Source organism: Grampus griseus, assembly GCF_964374135.1.
Source record: "Grampus griseus genome assembly, chromosome: 10".
NCBI classification, from domain to species: Eukaryota; Metazoa; Chordata; class Mammalia; order Artiodactyla; family Delphinidae; genus Grampus; species Grampus griseus.
In genome coordinates, this window is record NC_139004.1 from 20,131,789 (window position 1) to 20,146,898 (window position 15,110).

The following is a 15,110-nucleotide window of genomic DNA, read 5'->3' on the forward strand; positions in this document are numbered from 1 at the left end:
TGAATGTTTGTTTCTTATTCATTCTTCTGATGAATTTCATTCTTTTAAAATTATTCTGATTAATTCCTTTTAATTTTCCAGTTGGTTTATGGTTCTTCACGTTGAGTATGGGTTATTTCTATAAATGGAAATGTGTCATTGTAAACCAGTGTCTCTGGCCTTGAGGTACCCGTGAATTAAATGGAGCTTGTTTTTGATACTGTCTGCCTCCCTTTTCTCTTTCTTCTTCTGCCCCTCCCTAGGATTCAGGGTCTTCACCTTTCTCTTGCCCTCATCCAAGCCTGATCTCAGAAAACTCTCTGACATTCGAAATTCATTTAAGCTAAAGTCATCTTCATGAAATGACAAATTTAACTCATTCCCTCTCCCAGGAATAATCGCAGTTACAGCTTTTTCCCTTATTTTTGGTATGCAAGGCCCTATATCTTGCTAATCGAGTTTCAGGACCTAGAGTTTTGAGTACAGATGTTTTTAGTCTTGAGCTTATTCCTTATAATCATACCATGTGGTAAAGTGCTGTTTTAGTTGTGAGTAGCTGCCACTCAGGAGGAGACAAGTTTCTGAGAAATGTTCAGAAACTTCTAGAAAGGAGCACCTTTGTTTTCTCAACTGAGACTTAAAAAACACACAACAACAACAACATCAGGAAATGCTGCTTCTCCTATGCCTAAAGTTGTCATCCTGGAAATTGTACCTGCATTGTATCTAATTCAGCAAACGTTTATTGATGACCAATTGCATGCAGTGAAAACTACTGTGCTAGCTATAGAAAAACCATCCATTTCTCTTCTAAAGTACATAGAGGGTGAAGAAATGTGGTAGTGAGTAGCTGACCGATGTAGAATGATTTTTAAATTTCTAGACCTTGGGAGTATTTCTCAGGATGCCGGTAGGTATAATAAAATGGTTTTGTGAACAAGTAAATTTGGAAAAAGCTGAGTTAAATGAAGGGGATTCCTGCCCCTCGCCCCCACTAGAGCTCTCAGAGGGGGCAAATGTATGCAGTATTTCCCAAATTTACTTGACCGTGATTTTAAAATTTTGCATTATCATTATTGAATTATTAGTCCCTGAGGGGGACTGGTGTTCCTTGGTTGGAGAATAGTTTGGAACATGTTGCTCTGGACCATGAAAGTACTTTTTCTCTCTCTTTTTAGAGAGCTCTTTTTTATTAGTGTGTATGTGTTTATTACTCCCAGACAGAGAAAAGGTTCTTTAAATAGTGTGGTAAGTGGATTCCTGTCAGTAAGTTTCTCCATTGGTTATATAAAGAGTATGTGTATTTCACTTGGATATTGGTGAGGTTTTGGAGGGCTGGGGTCCGGAGATGGTGGTGGTGATAACCTCTGTGGCATGAACCCCCACATAGTGTGCTCACTCTGGGATGGCGCTCAGCATTTCTTCTGGAATCTGAAGCCGGAAGTAGGAACTTGCGGTTCTGGTTTATAGGTGACAGATAACTTGCCCAATATGCCACTTAGGGAGTGTTCATGACATGCCAGCCACTTTTTTTTTAAGGTGATGAGATTTTTTTTTTTTTTTTTTTTAAAGAAGACAGAATTTATTAGAGGGAAGGGTCGCTGCCAGAACAGTGGGCCGACTTCCTAGTAGTCTGGGAGAGCTGAGCCCGAGATTTTTTTTTTTTGCGATACGCAGGCCTCTCACGTTGCGGAGCACAGGCTCTGGACGCGCAGGCTCAGCGGCCATGGCTCACGGGCCCAGCCGCTCCACGGCATGTGGGATCTTCCCGGACCAGGGCACGAACCCGTGTCCCCTGCATCGGCAGGCGGACTCTCAACCACTGCGCCACCAGGGAAGCCCCCGAGATTTTTTTTTTAAACACTTATTTGAGATAATTATAGATTCGTATGTAGTTGTAAGAAAGGATAGAGACCCTGTATCCCTTGCATCCATTTCCTCAAGTGGTAACATATTGCATAACCGTGTTACAGCTTCACAATCCAGAAATTAACATTGATACAATCATCAATCTTATTTAGATTTCCAAGGGTTTACGTGCACTTGTGTGTGTGTGTGTGTGTGTGTGGAGTTCTATGCAGTTTTATCACGTGTGACAATTCATGTGACCGCCATAGTCAAGATACCGAGCAGCTCCATTCCAAGGATCCCTCGTGGTCGCCTTCTATAATCATAGCCAACTTTCTCTCTATCCCCTGCCCTCAGCCCCGACAACCACTCAATCTGTTCTCCTCCTCTGTAATTTTGTCATTTCACGCATGCTCTATAAATAGAATCACACAATAATAACCTTTGGCGATTGGCCTTTCTCCACCCTGTCCCCTTTTCATGCACCGCTTCCAATCTTTGCAACCATCTAGCACTGTACGGATTATGAATCCTCTCCCCCAGATGAGGAAGCGAAGCCTCGAAAAGGTGAAGTGGCACAGCCACGGCCACACAGCTAGTGGAGCACAGAGGGGGCCCAGGTGTGCCTGACTCTTAGTCCTGGGGCCTCTCACTCTGCCCTTGACCTTACTCTGGACTCTGGGGATTCACAGTCTGTTCTTTTACGTACTCAGTTCTCCTTTTCCTTCCCCTGTGTTCAAAATTAGAGTTCTTGGCTCTTTTCTTTTTTAAAAAATTGTAACTTTTAAGAAAGCAAATTGGATCACATTATTATTTTGGAAGTGCAGAGATGGGTCCTTTTTTCCCTCCAGCTCTGCTTTGAGCTTATTACCATTTTTGGAGATTTTTTTGCTGACCTCTCACTACCTTGACACCGGAGCACAAATGAGGAGGATGTTGTGGTGTTAGGGAATAAAGGTAGAGATTCCTGCACGCCTTTCCTTGAATCCATATATAGGCATCTTTGACTTACAGCATATCTGAGTGCTGTACTAGCTTTGGTTGCTGTGGTACTAAACATACTCCCAGGGCCCTTGGGACTTAAGTCACTGCAAACAAGAAGCTGTCAGTGCATGCAGGGATGGGGGAAAGCAAAACACATACATTTCTATGAATCACACTCATGTCAAAGGCTATATATATTTAAGAGAAAACTCCAGAACTGTAAACAGTGAAGCCTTTTGACATCTCTATGTGGGATACAGTCTTTAACAAGATTATGGAATAGTTAGCCAATTCTAGATTTTTGTTGATCACTGAACCCAGCAGGCACGCTGCTCTTTCAGGGCCTTTGAACTAGCTGCTCCCTCTGCCTGGAAAGTTATTTTCCAGGACTCCACCTGGCTTGGCTCCTTCCCTAAACCTTCTTCAAGTCTCTGAACAATGTTGCCTTTTCCCTGTAGTCTTCCCTGATATTTAAAGTTATAACGCCCCCACCCCATTCTCCTTACTTGCTTTATTTTTCTCCATCACACTTTGATCACCATCTAACATGCCTGTGTCTTATTTATGTGACTGTATTGTTTTCCCCCGGTAGAACATGAGCCTCCAAAAGGCAGGAGTTTTTGCCTATTTCATCCCTTGCTGTATCCCCAGCATCTTAGAATAGTGCGTGGCAAATAGTATATAATGGATATTATTCAAATAAATGTTTTCAAGAGTACAGATTTGTTTGAACTAAGTTGTAGGACACAATAGAATAATCATGTCTGCACAGGTCAGCTCCTGGTAAAGATGCTCATTTAAAAATGTTGAGTCAGTTTACTACAAGTGTATACTTTTCTTGCCTATGCAGAAAATGTTCCTAGCAGTGACTTTTCTGTTGGAAAATGATCGACTTCGGGGGAACTCTTTCAGATGTAAAGGAAATTAACCAGGCGATCTAGATAATTGAACCTTGCAAACTGTCCTAGAAATGTTTACCCTTCTGCCAGATTGAAGCATGACTTCAGTGTTTGCATAACCACCTGTGTAATTACTCACATCAACATTCCAGCATGTATTTGGTGAGCTACACTCTGCAATTTTGCAATGAAAGTATTCGCACATGTTGGCTGCTACTGTGTAAATTGGTCTCCCTCATACGTTCTGTTAGCTTGTGTCACTCTTTTGATCTGGGGGGTGTGGTCCAGTGTTGTAGAGCATTTACTTTCTGGGTGAAAGGAGAATCCATGATGGAAGTAAATTATTGGTTTAAATTTTTCTTTGGGGGCTGTTTTTGTTAATGCAAAGAATGGAAAAAGATGTAAGTATTGCTCTCGGGATACTTTCTGTAATATATGCTCTGGTTGAAAAAAATACAGTGTTGTCTATACAACAGCATTGTAGGGTAGGGTGGAATTGGAAGCTTCCGGGCTGGATGAAGGTCTGGTTTCCCTGGGACTGCTTGAGTGGTTTGGGAGCGAGGTTTGGAGGGTGGCAGCAGCTGAGGAGCAGGAAGGGGGTGTGCTGTAGCTGGAAAAGGCCTCCTAAGGGAGAGCTAGCACCCCCTCTCCCACCGGTGCCTGCAGGACTTCCAGCTCTCTGTGGTGTGGCTGTGTGGGTGCTTCCTGTTACTTGGCCCTATATGAGTTAAGAATGCCTGGAGAAAACAGAAACACTAATTCGAAAAGACACATGCACCCCAACGTTCATAGCAGCATTACTGACAGTTGCCAAGATATGGAAGCAACTTAAGTGCCCATCAACAGATGAATGGATAAAGAAGATGTAGTATATATACCCAATGGAACATTACTCAGCCATAAAAAAGACTGAAATAATGCCATTTGCAGCAACATGGATGTACCTAGAGATTATCATACTAAGTGAAGTAAGTCAGATAGAGAGAGACAAATACCGTATGTTTTCACTTATATGTGAAATCTAAAAAACAAAACAGAAACAGACTCGCCGGTACAAAACTAGTGGTTGCCAGAGGGGAGAAGTGTGGGGAGAGGGGCAAGATAGGGGAAGGGGATTAAGAGGTCTAAAATAAATAAGTTACAGGGATGTAATGTACGGCACAGGGAGCATAGTCAATATTTTATAATAACTTTGTATGAAATATAATCTATAAAAATATTGAATTACTATGTTGCGCACCTGAAACTAATATAATACTGTGAGCCAACTATACTTTAATTAAAGAAGAAAAGTGCCAGGAGGAGACAGCTTGGAGAGGGAAGAGTTAAGGGAGAATGTGAAGACAGCAAGAAAGTAATTCATTTTTTTGAGACAGGCCCCACGTGTGAACACTTGGCTCGCAAACAGCTCACACTTCCCTTCATTATCCACAGACACCCCCAAACCACCTTTCATGTACTGGATTCTGACTTTTCCATGTCAGCTGAACGTTAAAGAAAATTCTGTGTACAGCTGTGAGGGAAGTGCGGCGAGTTCAGTCATTCAGTATGCTGAAAGCAAAGAATCCTGACGTTCATTCGAGCTGACTGGAACACCTTCTCTTTGTTAGTAAAGTTACTACTAAATTTAAATAACTAATAGAGGTCAGACACCCCTTAATTAATTTCTGAGCCTAGTCAGCTAGCTGTCCTTTTGCCAAGGGAAATAAGCTCAGTTGCGTTAACTTAAATCACACTTTTCCCATTTCTTGAAATCATTTCCATTACCCTGCCCTAGAAAAAGTAGGCGGCTGCAGAAGGAAGGTTGAGACAGAACTATAAAGCCATTTGCATTAAATGAGCTTACTACATCGCTCTTTGAGCTCCTTGAGCAGACAGGTAACACCTCCTCATAAGCACCAGATACATACAGATCAAGGTTTTTCCAATGAAACTGAAGGTGGGCAGTCAGTTTGGGGAGACAAAGCAGACATGAGAATCTCACAGAACACCCAGTGCAAAATGACTTGGCATAACCAATAGCACAAGAACTGTCTGATAATCTGTGAATCTTCCCACTGAAGTGTGTGTGAATTGGGCAGTCTTTACTCTTAAGCCCTCTCTCTGCCCGCCCTTCAGAAATGGCGCACATGTCTAGATGTGGAATTGATGAGACTTCTGCGTGTCTGCAGCCTTACTTCACATGTATGCCATTGTCCCTTGTCCCAGGCTCATGTTTCTCCATCCAAATTTTGAATCAGGCAAAATGCTTGTATGGACCAATATGTCCTTTAGAATGGTACAGTTATTGATTTACAGTAAGGAATTATAATGAAGCGTTCTTTTAGGAGGGTTTTGTTTTTTTGCCATTTTAGCAAAAAAATTTTCCTATGGTCCTATTTGCCAGTCATTTTGGCTGAGTTTTAAAAACCTTTACATGATTGGATTACACATTCTTTCTATCTTTGCTCTAATGGGTGAGTTCAAGTAGTCAAGTTTATCTGAATTTTTAGGAGGCTCTTCTTAGGCTCAAATGACTAAGTCTGGTGTCCATACGGGGCCTTTGTTAAAGGCTGGTTTTAAATACTGGGTGGATCTGTCTTGGACCCTGTTCTAGGGAACTCTTCTTGTAAGTCCCAGATGGGAGAGCTCACTATAAGCTGGCTTTACCCGTAAGTCTGGCCCCCGGGCGTAGATGCCATTAGAGCAACGCTTAGTGTCTTGGGTTTTAGTTTTATTCTTAATCCGTGGATCCTACTCGCAGTCTACCTAACAGTTGAATGTAATGCTGTATTTTGATTTTTTTTCCCCAAGTTATTTCAGAAATTACCACAGCTGCTTCTCAGATACTCAGATGCTTAAGACTCCTGTTTCCACGCTGCTCAGCTGCTGTGGTTTTATTAACACCACAGCTGTCTGGGTGTAGCTTCTACCCTCACCCCATCCCATCTGCCACCTCTCACTACTTCCTCACTTGCTACGCTTCAAGGTGGCAAACTCCCAAATAAGCTTCTGACTTCTCACCCTTATGGGCCTTAGGTTCATAGTAGCTTCTTTCACTGGGAGCACTTCCTTCAGGTGGGACCGTACCCTGGGGTACTGCTGCCTCTCCAGGGCCTGCCTTGTACGGTAAGTGTTGATTCTTCCCCTTCCTTGACTTGGAAACTTTTCCAAGGAAACTGAAAGATGCTTTCAGATTAAGCAGCTGTGGCTCCCCCCCCCATCCACTTGTTTTTAAAGCTCAAAATCTTATTGGAAAATCGGAGGGTTGCAGTCAAGGTTTCATCCATCTCTGAAGGATGTCGCTTACCTTGGATACCCTTCTTCCTAAAGGTGTTTCCAGTCTTGGCCTGTTTCCATATGCGTAGCGTCCACAGGGGGCTGGTTTTCCTTGCCACCTCTTTTAAAGCTTATCAGACTGTCTCTCCAGTGCTCACCCAGCAAGCTGTATAGTAAGCAGAAAAACAAGCCCATTAAACTAAGAATCCAACGCTGAGTTTCTCTGTCCCCGCCAACCTCAGTAGAAAACAGTGACAAAGTATGTATGCAATATAATTACATGATGCATATAATTAAACACTTGAAACCAGCATGATAGGAGACCTTCTTAATGCTTTTCTAAGTATGGAATTTTCATATCAGAATGGGGAGCTGGATGCCTGCGTTTTATTTAATCCCTCATCTCACTGGGAGTAGGAGGGAACAGGTAAAGGAGAGTCTTCATTTTGACCACAGCTCCAAGGTTCCGTAAGAGTCATTTTGCTACCTGTAGAGTAGACTGGAACAGACCTACTCTCTCTGTAACTGTGTTTATTTTTGAGGGTGTGTAGTCTGATGAGCTCAGTGGTCAAAGATAAAGCCACGCATCGCCTGGCAGTTCAAAAGAAGCGTGGAAAGTAATTGTAAACTGTTTGTGTGATATGCTTGCTCACAGGAGTGAAAAATAGGGATATTCGGTATTTTGTACCATCCCAATGGAGTCTTGTAGTCACTCTGTGTGGGATGGTAGGGCACTAGGAGATTTGCCTGCCTCAAAGCTCTCCCACTCTGTGGGCTGTTCTAAGTAAGAAGTGGAAAGACCAAAGGGTAGCTAGGGGTTGAACTAGAGTTTTGGTCTGCGAAGCAAGTTTCATTGAGTACCTTCTGGGTGAGAGTTAGAGTATCATTTAAGGACATTGGCCTTGGAATCACAGACCCCAGTCAGAATCCTGGCTCAGCCACTTTCTAGCTGTGTGGCCTCCGGCAAATTTACCGTTTTTGTCTTAGCTTCCTCACCTATGAAACTGGAAAATGGTGGTAATGCCTACTCATAGGATTATTCTGAGAACTAAATAAGATGACGCACACAGAGCATTCAGTGCGGGGCCTGACTCACGGAGGGCTGTTTGTTGTTAGTGTCACTGCTGACTTACGTATGGAAAAAATACATAATGCGAGCCCGGTGAGGGCATGAGACACACGTATACTTTTAGGAAAGAGAGAGGGACTGCCAGCCTGCTCTGATGTGGATGGGAGAGACTTTATGGAGGGGCTGGGATTGGGGCCGCCGTGTTGTACAACTCCGCGAGCAACCTTCACACTATCGTCTTTGTGAATGGGTCCCTCTGACTGCTACAGGTGCACTGGTTGGGATTTTGAATGGGACCATGAAGGATAATAGGTGGCTATGGCTAGGATCGCATATTCCCCAAAAGGCACTTTGCTGTGATAGCCTTTTAGTCTGGATAAGCCGACGTATCCAAACAAAACACTCCCTTATTTTCTCTACAATTAAAAAATGTTTTCTTTACCATTACTCAGACCTCTTTCTCTTAAATACCACATTTGCTCCATCTGTGAAGAGATGAAGGTGTTGTGTGCCTTGTCCCCTGCCTCAGTTGGTACAGTCTTAAATTTCTTCTTAGCTTCTCTATGCAGTTTTTCCTTTCCTCCTCTTACCTCTATGAAGTTTATTCTGCTCTCTATGGGCTCTCAAAGGCTTTAAGAAAACCATGGCATAAGTTAGGTGGCAAGAAAAAAATTTCCTTATCATTAGACTTCTGGTTTTTTTTTTTCTTTTTTTTTTCGACGCACGTCTTTGGTAGATTTCAATTTTGAGGATATAATAAAACCATAGTGGCCAGAAGTAAATAGTATATTCAATTAACTTGTAAATAACTTTAGGTCAGTAAACCTTCCAGCTATTTTAAACGACACAGTTTTATTGGATATTAAGTATTACATGATGCCGTAAAGCAGGGTCAGCAAACTTTTCCTATAGAGGGCCAGATAGCAAATATTTTAGGCTTGCAGGTCAATTCTCTGTGGCAAGTCCTCAGCTCTGCCTTTGTAGTATGAAAGCAGCTATGGACAACAGATAAATAGTTGCATATAGCTTTTTGCAATAAAACTTTATTTATAAAAATAGATAGCAGACTGCTTCAGAGAGTCAAATTTGGTCCACTAACCCTGCCCTAAAGGAAAGAGATTTTGTTGGATTGGAAAGGTAAGTGGCAAATTAAAAGTAGGCAAATCACAACATTTTCAGAAAATTAATTCCACCAAAAGCTTGAAAAAAATTTTCTCCTATTGTTTGGATTAAACTTCATGTTCAATAATGAGTTTGTGAATAAACCCCAAACATCTTTATCTATAGTTTTTTTTAAAATCTAGGATCTAAGGTTCAAAACAAGCCTCTCTTTATTAAGCGACCATTTATTGTTTTCTTTGTACCAGACACTGTATAGGTCATTGGAAGTTCACAAATAATTTAGGCACAGACCTTTCCTCTAGGGAGCCACAGTCTAGACAGTGCATCGTTGTTGCCAAATGAGGGCCCATGCCTTGGACCACATCAAATTTACGGCTCAATGTACCAAGGAACCTGCATCGAAAAAGAGACTTTTTTGGGGGGGGGGGACACTCATCTTTTCTTTCTCTGTTGTATATCCACTTGGGACTTCTGTATTTTTGTTTCTCTTTATTTGCGTGTTGTTAGAAAAGTCTGCTCAAAGAATTTACAAGTGGTGAAAATATTTATTTTAGTACTTGGTTGCCAACACTCTCAGTCTTGATAATTCAAGAGGTTGTGTGTTTTCCTGCCCTTTGTAGTTTTAACTTAGTCACCTTACATCATTTTGTGAATTTTTGTCAGCTCTCCCCATCAAATTATACACCAGCCCCACCAGATTGCTGAGGGTAATATGCTAATAGTGTCGAAATACACAGGTGTAGAGAATTGTCCTGTGTCTAGTCACCTTTCCAGAGTGTTCTTTGGACCTGAGCCGTTCTGGCCTCTGCAGACTGGGTGGAGTTGTTGGGCAGTTCATGAAGGAGAAGGCTCTAAAGTCCAAGTGGGTGTGGAATGTGAGTTCTCCGACCCCAAGTGGCGTGGCCCATTGAGCACTGTGGGTTGGCGCAATTGGACAGGTATCTGTGATTCTGATAGCGGAGGACCTTGGGAGCCAGGCTGAAATTTACATGTGATGGAATGGAGGACAGATAGAACGTTGTTCCCGAAGTAGGAGTATGGCATGAGGAGGTGATTCCCTTTCGAGGGATTGTTCCTTTTATCAACAAAATGCAAGGGAGTTGGAGAGAGGGAGCAGACTCGGCTTCAAGATGAGAAAGATCTGGGCTCAGGTGACTTTGGAAAAGGCTTTGGAAGAAAGAGGCTTTCATTTCTTTTTACTTTACATATTATAAAAAATATCCCAAAGATGTGCTTTAGTAGAGTTTATTGAGGTGAGAGGAAGCAGTTGGGGTTGAGGGAAGAACATTTAAAGAATAGAAATAAAAAGATACATTTTTACAAATACAGTTGGCAGAGTATGTCAGTGATGAAGACACAATGAGGGAGTGAATATAAAAATATGTAACTGGCAGCGGTTTATATATTCCTCTATAAAAAATACAGAGGAAAAGCCTTTTTTGTTTTGATGAAATAGTGGCTTGCTTTGAAGTAGAGGGAAATTCTACTTTGCCCTTTGCGGTCATGAAGGGTCAGCTGGTGGGAATAAGATGGGCTCAGATGGTGGTATTTGAGGGTGCCTAGGACTGTCTGTGTAAGGTTTTAAACATATATAGATGTAGAAGAAAAGCATCACGCCTATCTGAAGTATTTTAGAAATGGAAAACAAAAATAATATATTGCAGAGGCACAATTTCCACAAATATATAACAATTCATAGAGAAGAGTATGATCTGCTTCTGGTGACATTAATCGAGTCACTCTATACCAGGTGGGATGAAATCTAAATTTAAATCTATTGTTCGTATTTTGGCATTTTTTCCCCTTCAACGGGATAATCACTTTCTTATTTTTTAGTGTCCCAATTACCTTGGAATTAAAGTCCTGAGATAGAAAACTATGAGTTATAGATCCAAAAACTTACTATGGAAAATGTCTTGAGAACAAATTATTACCGGAAGTTTTAAATATCTGCAAAAATAGAATAGCATAATGAACCTCCCATCTATTTTCTGTTTTGAAGATACAGAAATTCAGAATAATTGTTTTCAAGAAGCAAATGCCAATTGTCCCCTGTGTTCTATCTGGGGACAAAGCCTGAAGCGCAGGAGCATGACACGGTGGGACCTTGCCCAGCTCAGATGCAGCAAAAACACTCTAGTTTTTTGTCCGTTTTTGCCAACATTGATGCTCAGGTCCCCCTGTGGCCAGCAGCACTCAGCATCTGTGCCAAAGGTGATGCCTCAATTGAGACACTAACCAAAAACTTCTGGCCAGCGTTCTGGTTCTAGCTAAAGCTAGACTGACTAAATTCTGCAGTGCCAGCCCAGTCAGTGCACACCAGGTACTTGGGCTTCTGATAGCGGTCTCTTCTACAGGAGGGTGGGTTTGCACTGGTGTGCCTGTGGGGTGATGGTTAAGGCTGCACTGGGCCAGCCCCCGCCCGCTCTGCGCTGAGTGGAAGCCGTGTGCCTGCAGGGCACTGCAAGGGCATTGGCTTGTTTTTCCTTAGCACCGGCTGAAAATCATTTCTGTTTTTAGATTTGCTTTCAGAATGTTACCTCTGGAGAAGGGAACACACGGATGTGTAGCTACCGCGTAAGCTCCCTGTTCTTAGTTTTGCCCAAACCTCATTGCCCTGAGAAATTAATTGAAAGTCCCAACAGGCAGTGCCTTCCATGATGAGTGTACATTCTGTAATCATTGCTAATACTGGGGAGTATTTTGTTATGTAATTCGTTTATGGTGGTTTTCGTTTCCTCCTGGCAAGTCTGAAATTATCATCCTTAAAAGCATGGCTGCCTGGGATTTTTATGAATAGATGTAGTACTGTTTGATTTTTCCCATCTATTCATCCATTCAGGCCTGCAGTAAACATTTATTGATATCCACTGTGTTTTGAATACTTTGCTAGATGCTGGGGACACAGTGATTACTAAAATAATCTTCCCTTAAAGAGTTCATAGGCTGGGGGGGGCAGTTAGACACCAAAAGAGTTAGTAACAGTGAGCTAAGTGCAGTGATAAAGATAGGTGCAGCCTTTCAGGAGAACACAGTCAGCTAAGGCATCTGGTGGACGGAAGGGAGGAGAGGACACCATGGGGAATTTCACTCTCGTTAAGGTGAAGAGTGATGAGACTGGGCTGGAGATGTAACACAGTTGCTCTGTGACAGAGTCAGGTCTGTTCAGCTTGCTGATGAGGTGTGGGGAAGTCTGTGAAAGGGATACAAGTAGTGTAGCAACATAGATATATTTGTGTTCTGGAAAAGTCTCTCTTGTGTTTATGTGCAGTCTGGTTTTCAGGGGCCAGGGACTGGAAACTCAGGGAATGCTGAGGTGCCTCAACTATTCATTCATGCATTTCATTAAGTAAACCTTTCCTGAGCACCTGCTCTGTGCCCTGCTCTGTTCTAGGCACATGGAATATTTGTTCACAAAGGAGAACCAAAAAGAGAAATAGTAGTAAGATTTTTTGAAGTTATTAATACCAAATAAATTGCAGAGTTTGCTGTTCATGATGATGCCAAACTTTTGAATACATGCTTGTTTTATAAAGGAATAAGCCGATTTGGGGTATTTTATCTTGGATTTGAGCCACTTCTGTGGTGCAAATTAGTAAAGTTTTATTAAATCAGCCCTTGAGGTTTCAAAGATTGATTATTCCAGTCTGTAGATTATTCTAGGCTGTAGGCTCTCATTTTTCTGTTCATTAGCACCTCTACCAGAGACTGGGGAGGACGGAGGAGAGTGAAACTTCTGTTTGACTTGCTCCTTGTTAGCAGATTCGGTAAAGAAAGTGATGAGATTAATATTTCATACAAAAGATTGGATTGCAAGTTGTCTATGGTCTTGTTCTAGTCTGTAGTTCTTACCCTCTCTGAAGCCTGGGTAACTCCATGTCTGGATGTATCTGGTGGGTGTGTGTCTCACACACTGAGGGGTCAGATTAACCTTGGAAATTTGATGTGAGCAAATAACCCAGGAATTAATATACTTTATTATTTTACCTATCACATTAATCATCTGCAGTATGAAATAAGTTACCCTGGTCTGATATAAGGACATGGAATTTATTTTGTTATTCCTCTGATCTTTATTTTTACTTGCACTTTGCTGGTATAGTTTAGGAGTAGGAATTTTAAAATAAAAACAAATGACAATTCCCTGAGGCCTTGGAGAGGTAATAGTACCTACCTCCTAGGGTCAAGGTGAGGATCCTATGAATTAATATAATCAATGCCTAAGGTCCAGCACTTGGTAAATGTTATATAAATATTGGCCATTATTACGGATGTATATACTTCTGAAAATCAGTCGAACTTTGTTTCAAATTAATAAGCAACAGGTGAGAATCAGGACGATACTAGATGATACAATATCTAGATAATATAAGACAATATGGCATATGGGACTAGATAATATAAAATTATATCACCTTTTACTTCACTAGCAAGGGCAGACTAGACGTTTTAAAATACTTAGGTTCAAGAAAGTTAAAAGTGTTTATAGGTGTAGACTTATGTTTGAAAAATTCTTACTACAAACTGAGGAACAGGTAAATATAGCATTTCAGCTTTGACTTTTCTTCAACAGTTCCCAAAATAATAATTCTGAAGAACGCATGCAGAAACATCAAAGTCTGTGACTAAATATTAGATAGCTCAGTTTATCAGGCACTGTGCTCACCAGCCCTATTTCAAGACAAATGAAACATTAATGTAAATTGTTCTGAATTTTCTAAGAGGTCTACTCTTCCTTAAATAGAGGACGTACAGACTCTTAAATAGCAATATATATTCTGCAGTTCAGCGGCTTTTCAAGCTACGATTTTTATAACCGTCTTTTGGATTTGAAGATGCAGAATCTGGAATTTCTACTTTTGTTCAATTCAGCAAGCCTTTCTCTAGATGCACCTGGCGAAGATGTTGAGCACAACGAGAGGGAGGGACGGAAACTAAAGCGACTTGTTTCTTGGCTGCAGTGACCTCTAAGCAAAATGAACCAGGTATACACATGGGTGGCGATGACTTTATAATTACAATTAGAATAGTTTTAGTACAAGAATGAGGCCTTGGAGGGAAAAATGTAAACATGTAGGCATTGTATGAACTGGAGAATAACCACCAGTCGTGACTATGGACCCCTTTTCCAGTGGGTAATGACTTCTTGGACTCTGGCTATGAGTTGACAAATGGATTCTGTCATTTTGGATATCTTTTGGAAAAATGAAAAGGAAACAGGGGAAGCATATTCATAAGGAGAAAAAAAGAAGGGACCTTGAGCGGGTGGGCAAGTGGGAGCAAATGTCTCAAGTGCAAGGAGCCTCCAGACCTTGTGAATCATGTGATTGCAGCATCACACCTGTCATGTGTCTGCGGGTGTTTGGAAATAGTCTTGATATCCACGAGCTGATAAATGTTACGCTTGGCATTGTTCTCGAAAACTCCAGGAGAGTTAAGGCCGGAGAGTATTGAAAGGCCAGTGTTCCTTATGGTGATATCTGTCCTAGTTGAAAGAGCTGAAGTTCTGTGATAGGAATGACGCTTCCTGTTATATTAATCCTGCAGCTTTCCGAGGTATTTAGTCAGACAATGGCATTATTATTTTTTCATCTTTCAATATGGGTTTCTCCATTTATTTACGAGATAGGCTTTACCTAGAACGTAGGAACAACTAGCTGAAGGGGAATTCAGCTTTCATTCCTTTTTGCTGGGGATTTCCTCCATCACGGCCCGGGAAACCCACACACCCTCGTTTGCAAATTCACCATTCATCAGGCATTTCCAAGTGCCTGGAACTGTACCATGCACTGTGCTTCTCTCACCTCTGGATACCTTCCCTACTGAAAATGTGCTGATCTAATTCAGAAGATAAGAGGAGGACTTGCATGCCTTATGTGGAGTCTGCTATGGACTAAATGTTTGTGTTCCCCCAAATGCATCTGTTGAAGCCCTAATCCCAATGTGATGTT

General features: G+C 41.6%; 2 protein-coding genes across 3 annotated transcripts in view; one reads left to right on the forward strand and one right to left on the reverse strand.

The window, feature by feature from the left end:
* Positions 1-15,110, reverse strand: part of LOC309827982 (cytidine monophosphate-N-acetylneuraminic acid hydroxylase) — a 259,964-nt gene that overhangs the window by 230,666 nt on the left and 14,188 nt on the right. For both annotated transcript variants that reach the window (XM_082662983.1, XM_082662982.1), the window contains exon 2: positions 7,000-7,134. The gene's annotated coding sequence lies outside the window, so the exon portion shown is untranslated. The remainder of the gene's footprint in view (positions 1-6,999; positions 7,135-15,110) is intronic.
* Positions 1-15,110, forward strand: part of CARMIL1 (capping protein regulator and myosin 1 linker 1) — a gene marked incomplete at its 5' end in the record, with an annotated part of 315,787 nt that overhangs the window by 73,766 nt on the left and 226,911 nt on the right. The gene's annotated exons all lie outside the window — the stretch shown is intronic.